The 13476-nt window shown below is 49.2% G+C and overlaps 1 protein-coding gene across 3 annotated transcripts in view; it reads left to right on the top strand.

The window, feature by feature from the left end:
* Nucleotides 1-260: 260 nt before the first annotated feature.
* The window catches only part of Dnmbp (dynamin binding protein), a 94321-nt gene continuing 81105 nt past the window's right edge, over nt 261-13476 (top strand). For 2 of the 3 annotated variants that reach the window (XR_015627199.1, XM_087564079.1), the window contains exon 1: nt 261-333. The gene's annotated coding sequence lies outside the window, so the exon portion shown is untranslated. 3 annotated transcript variants of the gene reach the window in all.

Here is a 13476-nt window from a genome sequence, read left to right as displayed (position 1 = left end):
GGTTGGCGGCAGCGCGGGTGCGTGGGGATCTGGATCCTAGCCTGAGCGAGGTGTATCGCTAAACGTCCCTAGCAGCCCGTGCCTCAGTTTCCCCCTAGAGGCACTGGGAGCGCGAGCCCTGACGTGGCGGGGCGACGGGCTGGATGGCCACCAGGGGGCGCGAGTGCGGGAAGCGGAGCCCGGGGGGCCACGGGGCGGAAGAGGCGCGGAGGGAGGCGGGGCGGCGCGGAGTCACCCGGATCGGCCCGCCCGCCGCCGCCGAGGGGAGGTGACCGCGGCCGGGCTGGGCCACCAGTGGCCGTGCGCGGAGGGAACGCCGAGCGCAGAGAGCAGGTCGGTGCGGGGCCGGGCTCTGGCGGGGTGGCGGGGTGGCGGGGACGGTCGCCTGCGGAGTGCTCAGGGCTTACGGCGCTGCTCTGGGTCGCGCTGCGCTGCGCTCCGCGGGACGCGAGGCTGGGATGGGAGGCCCTCGCTGTCCTCACGCACGACCGAGGGGTTCAGGGGGCCCCCCGCAGCCCTAGGAGCCGTCCCGGGGCGCGGACGCGGGGACGAGGTGCCCAGCCGGGACGCTGTCACTGCGCCGCCCTGCCTTTGGCTTTGAGTTGAAGAACTGAGCACCAGTCCTGCCTCTGGTCACCGCTGCAGCTGGTGGGCATGTGAGGCCGGGATTCCGTGACAGCCAGGCAGGGATGGTTTCCCAAATAACCCAGGACTATTTATATTTAGCCGGAGGTGCAGCTTTGGTTTACTGGAGTTTCTAGGTACCCAGGACGATTGCTCTGATGCCAGGCATGTGTGTGTGTCAAAGGAGGATGGTTGTCTGTCTTGTCACTCGAATAAAAGGATGTTGGGGTGACCAGATAGGCCGGCATCTGGTGTGTATTAAGAGCTGAGAAGAATGTTTGGGGCGCAGAGAACCAAGTTTAAAAACCAACTTGAAAAGCAAGGTCGTATGTGGAATTATGGACGGCAAATTTTGTAACCTGTCTTACAATACTTCTTTTATAGTCATGGGAGCACCTCGTGGAACCTCCTAATTAATAATGGTGACAAGCTAGTGATGACACCGATCATACGATATCGAGTTGGAGCGTAGTTTAGACTCCACTGGACTTAGTCAAGTTACATGACTCGGATAGAGCTGACTGATCAACAGTCGGTTTTTGCAGCGCACAGACCTAATTCTTCCCTCAGTTAGTGCTGCATTTATAAAACAGTTGAAGGAAAAGCAGAGCCGAGGTCTAATGTTCAAGTCAGTGTGTCCATCAGGACTCATTCCCCTAAACTACTGAGTCTCGTGGTCTCTCGGGCTCTCTCAGGCCCTTCCACCACCACTCAAGCCATTAATTTGTATGTCAAGTTACTTGAAACATCCCTCCTGGTGACAACGAAGTTCTAAGAAGACAAAATTAATTGTTCGTATGATATAGCTGATACTCGACTTCACTGTCGCTCCCAGCTCCCCCACTCACATGATGAGTTTCAGTCTGAAATGAGTGAAACCTGTTCCCCTCCCCCTCGTGTGTGTGTGTGTGTGTGTGTGTGTGTGTGTGTGTGTGTGTGTGTGTGTGACTGATGTTTCGTGTTAATGTCACCCAATGGCGTGCCTGGCATGGAAGTGACGTACATGTCGTCACAGGTAATTTTTCCAATAAGCGGAGAACATTCTGACTCAAACTGCGCTGACTATTAAGCTAACATTGTGCATGGCTTGGGCTGACACGTGGTAGTTATCTTTATAGACGCTGTTCAAATATGTATGAGCTATTCGCCCTGTAACCCACAAAGCAGAGCCTCCTAACCTCTTCATCCCCCTCGCCTCCTCTTTTCTGGCCCCATGCTCCTCTGAGCACCCCCTTTGCCTGCTTGACCCACTCCACATTCCTCCTTCACCCACATGGCAGGGTAGGGTCTCCCCCAGACTGCCCACTGAGCTTGTACTGCCAAGGATGCTCCACTCCCGCCGAGGGCTCGGGCAGACTGCGTTCTGAACGTTTATCTCTGTGTCTGCAGAATCACGGGGGATGTCTCCAGAGCACAGCTCTTTCCCTCTGCCTTAGAAGGAAACTTTTTCTGCACGGTGCGTTCCAAATGCTTCAAATTCATCACCGTTCCCAGCCTTCTGGGCCATTTTGATTTGTACTGGGCTAAAATAAATGCAGAGTCATATTTTAAGCTGCAGATTGCTTATTCTCAAACTGGGCAGGGTGGGAAGGCGGATTCTTAAAAAGGATTCAAATGGTTTACAAGCAGAGGCTTGCTATCTATGGGCAGGTACAAAGCTGGCTTACTTTCCCAGGTTTATTATTTTTCCCTTTGGGACAAAACACAAGTCAGTTAACGTAATTGCCTGTGACTTTGTCACTGTGACTCTGTCACTGTCACCTGGGAGGTTCTCAAGCTTTGCTGTTGTTAATAAGACATTCTTGAGATTCATTCAGAATACTCCTCAGAATTTTCCACACCAGTGAGCATGGAGTCGTTTCTTATACACCCAGCCGGGAAAGCCTCTGAATAAACTAATTTTTTCTAATAACTAATAATAAGACTAAATAACTCAGTCTTGCTTTTGGGAGTGCATTATGAGGTAGCTTCTGACCCGGACAGCAGGGAGATGGACCGTCCCAGCCGTAACCAGACCATCTTCCATCCCCTACCCCTATGTCCTATCCCCATCCCCCACTCGCCCCCATTCCCCACCCCCACCCCCATCCTTCATCCATGAAAGAGCTATCCTATCCAGTGACTGCTAACTTAGGCGCTTCATTCTTTTTTTTTTTTTTCTTTTTTCTTTTTTTTCGGAGCTGGGGACCGAACCCAGGGCCTTGCACTTGCTAGGCAAGCGCTCTACCACTGAGCTAAATCCCCAACCCCAAGGCTAAAAAAGAAAGACATACTGACTGGTGCTATGTGTGGTGGCTCACGACTTTAATCTTTTAAACTCAGGTAGATCTCTGTAGATTTCAGCCAAGGTTACATAGTGAGACCTTGTCTTAAAAAGAAAAGAGAAAAGGAAAAAAAAAGTGCAGGGTGGCCTAAAATGAATCATTTTATCTTTGACTTTGTAAGTCTTTTCTGTAGGCTGAAGATATGTGGCTACCGAGAACAGACAGCACAATAAAGTGTTGTTCAAGGAGTTGGAGTCTGAGGGTTGTGTTCTGATGCCAAGTGGTTCGTCAGTTCATTCATTCATTCGTTCATTCATTCATTCATTCCGCAAATACTTTTTGGAGCACTTGCGTGATCCAGGCAGTACTGTAGGAGTCAGGGCGGAAGTGTGGGCAGAGTGGGCAAAGGCCTGACTCGTGCATACTCCAGTGGGAGCCTGAGCGACAGTGGGTGTGTGTGAGCATAGGGGATCCGGTCATCAGAATACAATGGAAAGTTCCAAGCAGTTAGATAGGAAAGAGAGTACAGTATGTGTGTGGGGGGTGTGGTGGGGGGAGGGGTGATGTTACTGTTCACACAGAGCGATGGGGGAGACCTCTACTGAGATGTCTGCTGATCTCTGACTCGAGAGGAGAGTAGGAGCAGAGAGAGGCTGGAGCGGGAGCATGCTTGTCAGCAGGAGGCCTGACAAGGTCACAGCAGCCAGGCAGGGCAGACATGGGAAAAGTGGCAGATGACGTGGTCGGGGTCAGAAAGGACACCTCAGAATAGGCTGGATGTCAAAAATCCAGCTTCGACTCTGAGAAGTGGGGGGGGGGCTTTTCAGGGTCTTTCTCTGTCTGTTTAAAAATGGTTAAGAGTGGATGCTGGGCAGGGTGCATGTTGGGAGCAGGGGGACCATGGTGGGGTGGACCAAGGGGAGAACTGGAGGCCTTCCTTTTTACATTAGTTGTGTGGCCCTAAACCAGAATTCTTCTCTGGCCTTTCATTTCCTCATCTGCAGAATAACTGGGTCTCCAACAGCTCCAGAATTTTAAGATTTCAGGTCACGTGGAGTTCAGTTCTTGCCGTCCTTCTTCAGGGAGGCAAGAACAGGCAGCATGAGGTTCTTAGGTAAAAACTTCAGAGGACCTAAAATCTTGACACCAGCCCACCAGGATCACTCCCAAACCAGAGATCACCCCAAATCCAGAGATCATCCCAAATCCGGAGAAATTGGGTCAGGTCTTTTCAGTCAGGCCACAAGAATGAGAACCAGAGCTGGACATGGTGGCACATACCTGCTTTAATCCCAGTGCTGGGGGGGGGGGGGGGGCTGGGGAGCAGAGAGAGGTGGATGGATGGGTTTGAGACCAGCCTGGTCTACATAGTGAGTTCTAGGCTGGTCAGGGCTATGTAGCTAATTCCTGTCTCCAAAGGTGAAAAAAGAAAGGAAGGAAGGAGGAAAGAAGGAAGGAAGGAAGGAAGGTTTCCCTTTCCGCTTGAGACAGGACCAGAGCCGTCATTCATCCACACATCTGGCAGCCAGAGCAGCTTTCGTTGTCAGGAAACCCTGGAACTTTCCAGAAGAAATAGACCTACTCTCTGCCCACCACAGGCCATTCAAACCTCGTTGCTATTGTTTTTGAGGAGCCTACAGATTCACCTGCAGAGTTCTGCCTGCCTCGACCTCGAGAGATTAAAGCTGTGCGCCACCAGGCCTGGCTCTCGCTTGAGTTATCTTATCACAGTCTAAAGATTTCTCTTGCGTTCAGTTCTTTTATCCCACTTACCTGCCTTCAAGTGCTCTTCAGACCATTTTTTAAACACACACACACACACACACACACACACACGCCCTGGACAGCCTGAACTTGCTATGTAGACCAGATTGGCTTCAAACTCATCCATCCACCTCTCTCTGACCCCCCCAGCACTGGGAGATAGATATAGATATAGATATAGGTATAGGTATAGGTATAGGTATAGGTATAGGTATAGGTATAGGTATAGATAGATATAAAGGTATAGGTATAGATATAGATATAAACACATTTTACCTGCATGTCTATATGTTCACCATATGCAAACAAGCCTAGTCCCATGGCACTGGAGCTAAAGATGGTGGTGAGCCACCACATGGGTGCTAGGAATTGAACCTAGGTCCTCAAGAGCAGCAGTGCACCTAACCCGCTGAGCCACGGCTCCAGTGCTCCACCCCCGGTGCTGTCTTCTGTTGCCCTCCACTGTGTGCTTTGTTCGTGTGTGACCCTGCGAGGCGGGAGTGTTTGCTTTATGTGTGTTAACTTTGGTGCTGTAGCTCTCCTGTCCCCAGGCACTGTCGGTGTGTGTGCACCCCCTTCTCCTCTCTGACACTCTGGATCACACACCACAGCTGCCTGTCCCCTGTGTAACCGGTGGGTGCTCAGGTTAACCTACTCCCAACACCACAAGTAAGGGCAGCAGTAAACACCCTCTTCTACCTTCTGTCTGCTGGTAAGGCTGGGTAGCATTTCCATGGGTGATCCCGGACTCATTTCTAGCATGGCTGTATCCTTCTCTGTCCCTCAGAATTTTCTGTGCTCTCACGTTTTGCCAGCATTCAGCTTTGGGCCCTTCGTGATGTCATAAGTGCTAAGTGACAGCTGACTATTTTAGTTTGTATTACTAGTCCTTTCGAGCATCTCTTAGGCACCCAGCTGCTTGTAAATGCCTGTGCATGCGTGCATTCTCTCTGTGCAGCTCTCTCTGTGCTGTACTGTTGGAGTTGAAGTCTGTGGGGTCACTGATCTGCAGAAGGATGAGAAGGTGGATACTCTCCAGAACATTATACCTTGGCCCCGTCTTCTCCTCTGACCTATTCTATTTTCATTTGGTCAAGATAAATCTTTAGTTTTATATGACCAGATATGTTATTTAATCTAGGTTTATGCATCCCAAATTTTGTTTTTAAAAAACTTCATCCTGGAGATGGCCCAGTGGTTAAGAGTACTTACTGTTTTCCAGAGGACCCAAGTTCAGGTCCCAGGACCCACATCAGGCAGCTCCTGAGTACCGGGGCTTCTAATGCCTTTTCTGCCTCTGCAGGGGATGCACTCAATGTACATGGATATACACACATGTGCACACACACACACACTCAATGTACAAGCCACACACACACACACACACTCAGTGCACACACACACATTATGCACGAATACACTCAATGCACAAACCACACACACACACACCCACCCCCCCCACACAGAATTAAGTATCTTAAAACTCCGTCTGTGGGTCTCATCTGTGACTTTAAGTCTTAGAGACATTTAATCCACATTGCGTCTAGCCCTCTCCTGTTTCTATTTGATGAGCTATGTTTTCTGATAGCATCTGGGGGTCAGGGACAGGAGTGAGGCAGGAAGGGAGATGGGGGGAAAACCAGAAGAAGAAAAGCTCACAGTTTTTAACTTGAGTCACGGTACTCTTTCCCCTCTGTGACTCCCATGGCAAAGTGTTCTCTGGCTTCACTGCCTGTCCCACTGGTCCGGAACGCCACACCTCTTTTGTCCCACTGCTCTGTAGCTCTCGCTCCAAGGTTTGTTGTCCAGGTTTTCATTACAGTGACATCCTAGTCATCTTGTGACAACCAGCACAGCGTCGTTCATTAAAGTTAACATAACTGTTCCTAAGCCAAAGTTTACATTTCCTTATAAAATTTGGAGTAAATTCATTAAGTTGCTCAGAAATTATATTTTGAGAGACTTTTAAATTGGAATCGCATTACATTTATAAATTACTCTGAGTAGGCGTAACATCTTTTTAATGGTAGCATTAAAAAAGTTAATGGTAACCCCAAAAGCACGTGGGATGTCTTTCCACTATTTGCCTTATTGTTTTTAGAGCTTGGAAATAATTTAAAACCAACAGAAGAGGCATTAAAAAAGTATGAAGGGCTCCTGAGTGTCTCCTCTGTGGAATCACCGTCTGATAGCATCTGGCCATCATGCGGTATTGGGTCCTCTGTGTGTTTCTATGCCCTTTGGAGTCTCCCTGGCCCTTTTGAGTTGGGCACAGTCTCATTGATATTTATCTCTAGGGGCATCACCACTTCATTTTTTAAGTCCTTTATGTCCCTGTCCCCAGCGTGTGGGGTCAGACCCAAGTCCTAGCACGTGCTAGCTTGGTGAGTAACTCTACAGAGCCCAAGTCCTCCAGTGAGCCCAGAGGGGAGAGCTTCTTCTTCCTTGTATTGATCCTACTGTGGATCTTATTTCTCTCTAAATGGCTACTCGCAGTTTAAGATGCTTAACACAGCCTTTTCTCTCATCTTCGCTCCAGCTATTAAATTCTGACCCTGTTCTGAAGTAGAGTGCAAGGACTCAGAAATGTATTTCCTTAGGAAACATGTGGACATTCTTATAAGAAGAAATATCTTTTTTTTAATACTGAAACTTGGCCTACCTTATGGTGTTACTATATATATATATGTATATATATACACATATACATATATACACATATATATTATTTCTCATATATACACATATATAGTTATTTCTCAGATCTGTATGTTCTTTCTTTTTAAGCCAACAGCATCGTTAGGTCTCCATTCAGGTACTAACCAAGCCCAAACCCGCTTAGCTTCCACAATCAGATGGGATGAAGCACATTTAAGGTGACGCTGCCACTGCTAATTCTGTATTTTCTTGAAATTTGTATTAATGTCCCACACACTATGTATTGTTACCAATCTTTAGTAAAAAGACATTCATCATCACTAGAAATGTATTTGCAATCGGTGCACATTGTATGTTAATGTCATGAATATTACACTGAGACTTGGTGCAGTTCTGATCAAGGAGCAACGACCGTGCCTTCAAAGGCCCCTCCATGTGCCGGTCAGGCTCTGTTCGGTGCGGTGCCTCCCAGGGATAGGATGAAGGTGTGCAGTTTGTGTGTGTGCCTTTCATCAGGGGAAGGTGCTTCCTCTGCTTATAATCCATTGAGCTTTTGCTGGATAGCTGTTAGCCCTGAGGGAACAAGATAGCTTCTTCACTCCCGCTGCAAACCCAAACCTACGGTGAGCCGTTCCTAACACAAAGAAGAGTCCTCAGTATTTCTGCACTCTCCTTATATTAATGTACGGTCAGATCCCAACGGTGCAATACTAACTTACTTCACGATGAGGCCACGTTTTCCTTCTGCCGTTGAGAGTCAAAATTTAAATAGCCGCGAGAAGGGGAGTCGTGTTGTAACTGTAGTGGTTAGCGTGGTCATCGATAAAGACGCAAGCAAAGTCGTGCCCTTACTCTGGGTCAGTTTCTACTCTAGGTGTCAGTTTTAAGGATACCCTAAGGAGCAATGCAGTTATGGAGAGACATGGGTGGCTCTTCAGTGACAGCGGCTGGGCATGTAGTTACCACTGTCCCTGCTTTCCCACTTTACACCAGTATATATATATAATAATTATATATATATTATTGTTATTATCATACATGGAAAGTTTGCAAAATATAGAAAAGCAAACCCCTTCTGTTTACCCTTTGGTGCCCACCTGGTAAACAGACTATTTCTCCTGTCGTGGAGGAGGGGATGCTCTTAACACCATGGTTTCAAGCCTTCCTCCTTGGGCAGGGTAAAGCCTTCAGCTCACCGTGGTCCTCTGGGAAGGACGGAGGAGGGTAACAGGCTATAATTGCTGTAGGCCTAGGGAGAAGCTTGCTGGCCACTTGGGCCAGGCTGAGCCTGAAGGAGCCACAGCATACTGAGTGTCAAGCCCTAAATCATCATTTGTGTTCCGGACCCCCAGTTGAGCAGGCCCCAGCCCCGGAAGCAGGGAGGCGTGGTCTGGACCCGGTGGGACAGGGCCCCGCCCAGGAATCAGGGAGGCGTGGTCTGGACCCCCGGTGGGGCAGGCCCCCGCCCCGGAAGCAGGGAGGCGTGGTCTGGATCCCCGGTGGAGCTGACCCCAGCCCCGGAAGCAGGGAGGCGCTTGCTGGATGATTTGATGTCCATCATTGGTTTAGTCCCTCGATCTTCTCCTTCAGACCGCAGTTTTCCCTTTCACAAGGTAAACGGAGTGAAGAGAATGGTTTTTTGTCTCGTTTTGTTTTTTTAAAGTAAAGCATGTAGCCCTGGCCTCTGGCCTAGAACTTGCTATGTAGATCAGGCTGGCCTAGGAATTTCAAAGATCCTCCCGCCTCAGCCTCCCAAGGGCTGGAATTGCAGTATGCAGTAGCACCCGCACCTATTTTCTCTTGACACTGAAATACGCCGCCACATAATCCTTTTGTTTCCCTAATCTCCGTTTGCCTTGTGCTGTGTCCCATGGACATGTGACCACATAAACTACAGGAAGTGAGCTAACTCCTGAGTTAACATTCCTACCATCAGCATGTTCAATTCCACACAACTGTACTTCCTCCTCAGGCCCATCCCTTCATCCTGATCGGCTTTAACCCTCGCCACCTTCTGGAATACAGTCGACACTTTACTCATCCCTCAAATGCCAGAGTACCCGGGCACCTCAGCGCACCCCTTCCAATGGATCCATCTTGTGACCCACACAAGAAGCCTGCAAGGGTGGGGGATGAGAAAATACAGTTCTCAGTTCTCAGCCTCCTCCTAATTCGAGGGAGGGGTGAGGTAGTAGGATCCCATTTATTCCCTGACGGTGTGAGCAGAGCCTAGCACACTGTCCACCCAGAGAGCCTCTGCCCTTATGCCAGCCTCTGCTGGGGGGCGGGGGGGCGGGGGGGGCATGCTGCATATTTCTGGAGGCAGAGTGAGAACCTGTGATGCTGGTAGCCATGATGGGAGTGGGACCAGGAGAGAATGCCTGGTGCTGACCTCCAGCCATGGGGTCTGGGCCCCGTGCAGGCCGGGCAGGCATTGTTCTCGCGCTGCGATTCTTTTAGCACAAATGAGCCTGCCCCGTCAGCAGAAAAAGTTGCAATGGATGTGCCGAGTTGTACTTCACTCCCCAGCCTCACACCCGTGATCTCCCCTTTCCAGTTTGTTCTCTCCTCCCATCTCTAGTAAAGTAGACACTTTTTTGCCTTTTCTGTTGTTTCTGAACAATAAGTAGTGTTCTGGATCTGACTCTGGGCTGTTGTTCCTCACAGGCCAGACCTCCTATTCACAGCACAGTGTGGGATAGTTGACTGACAGCTGCTACAAGGACCGGGAAGTGCTGACCTGAGGCCAGTGCTGTGGCCCTTACCTAGGGCTCAGCGCTGGGGGCTGCGCAGTCTCAGTCAGGTCTCGAGTGGCACTGCCCTCCGGTCTGGTCCAAAGCTGCTTCTGTACACCCATTTCTTCCTGTGCCTTCGCTTTCTCCCAACAAACAGGTCCCACTCTCCTGCAACAGGGAATGGAGCAGTAGCGTCAGTTGTAGTTATTGGTGTGTTGTCTGTACATTCTCCTGAGTTCATTGACTGTCCAAATTCAAGTGACAGGAAGTTGGAATCGATGGTGGTGCAGGCTTGGAAGGAGGTTTGCAGGGTCAAGGCTAGCCCGGCTCACGAGGGGAGAGCGTATCTCCAGTATGAAATAATTGATAATCATGGGATATACCAGCCGTCAGCTTGTTAGCCATTTCCATGGGCACTCGCTCATTTAATCTCCAGGATGATTGCAGGGGGAAGATACTGCTTTGGCTCTCAGTTTAATGCAGGGAAGCCTGATGCGTAGTGCGGAACCTTCCTCAAAGGTCTGTTGCTGACTATCACTGAAGCTCCCCCCATCACGCTTGAACTAGCCTTAAACTCATGGTGGTCCTTCTGCCTCAGCTTGCCTAGTGCTAGGATTACAGTCACACACAATCATGTTTAATTGATTAAGCTTCAGGCGTTGGTCTTTGCCCTTCTTCTGTCTTGTTCAAGGCAGCCTCCCTGCCTCTGGGTAACCCAGGCTCTCTGGCCTGACAGCTTCTCCCATCTCCGATTTTGCCTCCCTGTTGTTACATGGTAGGGTACAGATGTGTGTACCCTGTATGGAGTCCAGGGGGCTCTGGGGATCCAGTCAGGTCAGCAGTGCGGCCTAACTGTGCCATTTCCTTAGCCCCTAGAAAGCACCTGAGGGTCCTGAGAGGGTTGGGTAGAGGAGAGTGAGTTTGCTTTGCGACCAGAGTCTGCAGCTGCCTGCTCTGGTCCTGGACACTGGAGCAGCTCACAGGACTATGCATCTGGCTACTAATAAAGAAGGTTCGGAACCCATAGCTTTCAATAGCACAGGTTCTTACTACCAGTGTCCAGTATCTGAATCACTGTGGGCACGAGGAGATCCAGGTTCATTTATTTATTTATCTTATTTTCTTCCTTCCTTCCTTCCTTCCTTCCTTCCTTCCTTCCTTCCTTTCTCTCTCTCTCTCTCTCTCTCTCTCTTTCTCTCTCTCTCTTTCTTTCTTTCTTTCTTTCTTCTTTCTTCCCTTCCTTCCCTCCTTCCTTCCTTCCTTCGTTTTGGGAGGGGTGTGCTACATTTGCCCATCCATCACCGATGGCTCTGTAGGAGAACAAAGCAGTGTTAAAGTATCACGGACTAATGCCGTGAAGTTTGCTATGTTTGATCTGTCGCTGATTCAAAGGTTCCAAGAAGAAAATGGCTCAGCGTCAGTCTGTTCATCTAGTTTTAAAGCCAAATAGTTAACCTAAGAGATGGAGAAAGGCATCAGTGAGTGGATCATAGCCCTAAGGAGGGTGATCATTTTAGTAAGAGTTTTGCTTTGGTTAAATCATCAGTTGACAGTCACTGAAAAGCCTCCATGTGAATTTGACCAATATTTATTTAAAGTTTATTCTTATATTCCATAAATGAAATTCAAACCAGGTTAGTTGTCTCACTTTATGACTTGACATGCTTAAAAATTAAAATGAATTATTTGCAAGTGGAGTGTTAGTCGGGGTGATCTGTTGCTTTACTCTTTCCCCTTGCAGTGTGAACGAAAAATATCAAATACTTCAGGTGGGCATGGTGGTACATGGTTGTACTCCCAGATTTGGTAGACTAAGGCAGGAGGAGTGCCACCAGTTTGAGTCCAGCTCGGGCTATCCAGTGAGTTCCTGGCTAGCTTGGGGGTACAGTATGAGACCTTTGCTCAAATAATCTAAAAATTGAAATCCCCAAATTAAGAAACACTCCTTATCCATCCCAAGCAAGGGAAGCAGCCATTCACACAGAAGACAAGGACTTGAAAAGCAGCCTCCACTTGTGGCCGTGCAGAGAGCTGCGGCATGGAACTGGATTTGGCCGGAGATGGGGTGCATTGAGGGTGGCGGGGAACGAAGCCAAACCTGTCCTGGAGACTAGATCTTAACAGGTCTGTCTGCCCTGAGGAGGAGTTTTACTGCAAGTGTGGGAGGAAGAACTCCAGGCACAGAGAAGTGTGAGGTTTGCTTTTTCCCAGCTACAGTGTGGTAAACAAGGCTGAGGGAGGTGAGGCCTGTGGGCAGCTGGAGTCCGGGGCAGCAGCAGGTCCTCAGAGAAGGCAGACGGAGTCAGACCGCTGTGTTTAAATGACTCAAATGCAGAACCTATGGGTTTTTTCCCCTAGAAGTACAAGACTATTTTTTTTTATATATAAAAGTAACTAAATTCATTTCAGGTCCTCCTTTTATCCCCAGAAAGGTATTTGGCAAAGGTTTTCCTGGGCCTTTATATAGGGGTCTCCTTTGTAGACGACAGCCAAATCTGTGTGGGTCTGCTGCGAATTTACTTTGCTGTACGATCGCTCAGTGTGGTAGAAAGGGGTGTCCGTTGCTCTTTCCCCATGACCAGTAACCACAGGACTCACAGCTCTCCCTCTGCTCAAGAGCACAGTTGTAGTTCGGAGAAGTTAGCTCCGCCCAGAAATGCTTCACCTCTGTTGTTTGTGCTGCAGTTAATCTGGGTGATGATGATCCCCCCCTTCCCTCCTCCCCTCTCCCACCCATGACGGTCATCATCGAGGCCATTGTTTTCTGAGCGTCTGCCCTTCCTTAGGAGGTGTTCCAGAAGTTTATGGACAATTCAGGTTTAATCCTTGCCATACACCATGAAGGATGTTACCGTTATCTTAATTTATAGATGAAGAAGCCTACACTCTGAGGAGTTGCCAGTTGGATTTTCCCAAGGTCACAGAGTTGGACAAGTCCGTCAGAAGTTGAGACTGTGGCTGGGGACGTGGCTCAGTTAGCTGTGAGTTTGCCTAGCACCAGTGGAGCCTGATTTGGATCATGTGACATACACGCGTTGTGGCACATGCCAATGGCTTCAGCACCTAGGATGTGGAGGTGGGTGGATCAGGTGTTCAAGGCCACCTGTGACTGCTTAGTGAGTTCAAGGCCAGCCTGGGGTACAAAAGACTTATCACACTCACAGACACAGACACACAGACACACAGACACAGACACACAGACACACACACACACAGACACATAGACACACCACACACACACACACCACACACACAGAACACACACACACAGACACACAGACCCACACACACAAAGACATACACACAGACACACACACACACATACAGACACACAGACCCCCCCCACACGCACATACACAGACACACACACACAGACCCACACACACTCACACACTCACACACGTATACAGAAGAAAAAGAAGGAAGAAACT

This window comes from Rattus norvegicus, chromosome 1 (assembly GCF_021556685.1).
Source record: "Rattus norvegicus strain SHRSP/BbbUtx chromosome 1, alternate assembly SHRSP_T2T, whole genome shotgun sequence".
Lineage (NCBI taxonomy): Eukaryota > Metazoa > Chordata > Mammalia > Rodentia > Muridae > Rattus > Rattus norvegicus.
The sequence above is the reverse complement of the archived record's forward strand: the minus strand, read 5'-3'. Positions and strand labels throughout refer to the sequence as shown.